The sequence below is a fragment of the Temnothorax americanus genome, unplaced genomic scaffold, assembly GCF_048541705.1.
Source record: "Temnothorax americanus isolate GAGA-0224 unplaced genomic scaffold, ASM4854170v1 Scaffold4, whole genome shotgun sequence".
NCBI classification, from domain to species: domain Eukaryota; kingdom Metazoa; phylum Arthropoda; class Insecta; order Hymenoptera; family Formicidae; genus Temnothorax; species Temnothorax americanus.
The window spans coordinates 4,192,939-4,195,566 of record NW_027509547.1 but is presented as its reverse complement, the minus strand read 5'-3'; positions in this window follow the sequence as shown (position 1 = coordinate 4,195,566).

Sequence of the window (2,628 nt, the reverse complement as noted above, 5' to 3'; positions counted from 1 at the left end):
TAATATCTCAAGCGAGAAAGCAACATAAAGTTTAAGTCTTGGGGTGAATTTAATTATTTAAATATATTAGAACTCTATATATATGGAATTTATTTATATATTTCTTCGCAATAATGAAGGCACGATAATTGATATAACACATATCATTTCATATCTGTAACATTGAAAGTTGAATCAATTTTAACATTAGAATAATTTTTAAAGAGAGAATTTATAAAAATTGTCAAGTTTCTTAAGTTATAGAAATGAAACGGGATATATTTTGAAGTTGAAATTGTATGATTAGGTGGCGTATACATCCATCACATAATGTCAGTACCGTCTTGCACAATGTAAGACAGTCGATTAGGAGAGTGCTGGTAGATGATGCGGCATACTTGCCCGCTAGTTAAGCACAGGAGCAGTATTGCGATCGATCGTTAATAACACTTCGGATTATAATCGGATGCCAAGATCGCCACCTGCTGTTTCCATATCGTCGATGTAGCCTAATTCGAGTACCCGGTAGTTATCAACGATGCGGATCGCACGAATTAAAATCTCTCTCGTGTGGTCCGGATATATTATAGCTGCGAAGATGGCGGCGCAATTAAATTCCTCAAGCGGTAACACGAACTGGAGCAATAATCCTGAGCAATGATTCATATTCCTCTCAGTTTCTTATTGTATCTTCTCAGATTTTTCTTTTTTCTTGCTTCCGTAAATGCGAGCAATCATAAAACACTATATAATCTTTTTTGTAAATGACAGCTCGTCCAAAAACTGAGATCATCAAATTAATAAAGTCAATAATTAAATCATGTAATTATAATGATTGATATTTCATATTTGATATTTTAAATTCAAAAATTTAATCTTAATTCTCTACGCTTTTCTAAATCCGGAAGACTTAAAAAAATCAACTGATAATAATTATACAAAAATGCATTTCCGCATGTTTTCAGCCGAGTTTCAATAAAATTCCTTTAATAATATTTTATTAATAGGGGAGGATTAATTATAATCATTTTTTAAAAAAACCTTACAAATTTATTAAAGAAATAACAAATGTGTTAAAATAAATTTTACATAGATATAAATTTGAAGTAAAAATTATTAGTTTTGCTTTCAAACGTAAGAATAAGTTAACAAAATATAAAGCAAGAAAGATTACGTTCATGTTAAAAAAAAATTATTTCCGACTTCCGGGATAAAATCACTTGCGGTAATCGACTTCATATTTTTTCGTTTTGCTAATAGAGCGTTAAGTGCTCGGCGAGCACCACGTTGCGTGTACGTTCGGACACACTTCTTGCACACATCGATGTAAGTTACGATATAAGTTAAGTCAAGAAATGTCCGCGGGCGTAGCCTCTATGGGCTAACTCCTAATCTAGCCCCGGAGAGTCAACGCTGCCGCCGGTGGTAGCATAAATCTACCTTAATGATATCACCGCGTAATGCCGGGATGACGCTATCTCGGCCAAGTCGGTGCATGTGAGAACCCACTGACACCTCGGCATCTGGAGTTTCACGAGCAATAGCGCGCAAAGAGAAGATGGTATCGCCGAGGTTTTCTCTCTGGACCTCTTCCTGTCCGTCCTGTCCGGCACGTCATTTAGGTGGAACCACGCAGCGACGAGCGGCGTGAAACGCTGTTCGGGACACGATGGTTACGCCTGCCAACGACCGCGAGTAACTTCTATTCCCCGTGCAGTCTCGTTATTTTTTAACCAAGTAAGAAGATTACCAGAAAAAGCTACTATGAATTAATTAATACTCTTATTTTTTCGTGCGACATTATTTCATAAAATAATGCATTCTTGTCGTTTGCGCAATTTCGTGAATTTATTAATCGAGAAGATGCATTATAATTGTAATGCTTTATTATTCCATCAATTAATAATAAACAAAATTTTATTCAGAGTTACTCTGTACGTTCGTATGACATCATTGCGTGCAAGTCTCGTCGGAAGCTGATATCGCATTAGGAAGACAACGGAGACAAATCAACTAGCATTTTTAGATTTAATATGCTTTTTTGTATCAAAATTAATACCTTGGATGGAGCACTAAAGAGAATTTCGCTTTTGAACGGAAAAACGGCGAACGGTTCTCCGACTATAGGATCTTAGGTGTTAGAGAGAGTCACCGTTAGAATCGCATTAGTATCGCTTGATAGATCCTCGGTATTAGCGTCGCGTCGACCTCCGGGGAAGAGTCCTGTCGAAGAATAGGGAGCAGTTAGATCACGGCATTGTGACCGGCGCGGCGGACCCGCAGGACATTTAAACGGGAATCGGCAGATGTCTTTTTCTCTCGCTCCGTGTCTCTCTCGCTTTCTCACTCGAGACCGGTAAATACCACTAATCACTTCTCGATCCTTTCTAACGTGCCTTGACCCCGTCGCGACAAGAGTTATACCAGTCGGCTTTATTTGAACTACCGCCATCAGCTCGAGCCACGTTCGCACCTGAAAGTCGTGCCAATGCACCCATGAATTTCGTGATTTCGCTTTTCGAAGAACACGGCGCGGGAAATATTAATCGGCGTCTCTCGATATCATTCAAATCCAAGAATAGCTAATAAGAGGGAAATGATAAGAGGGTTAATTGAAATAAGAACAAAAGAGTAATTGATGGTACAACA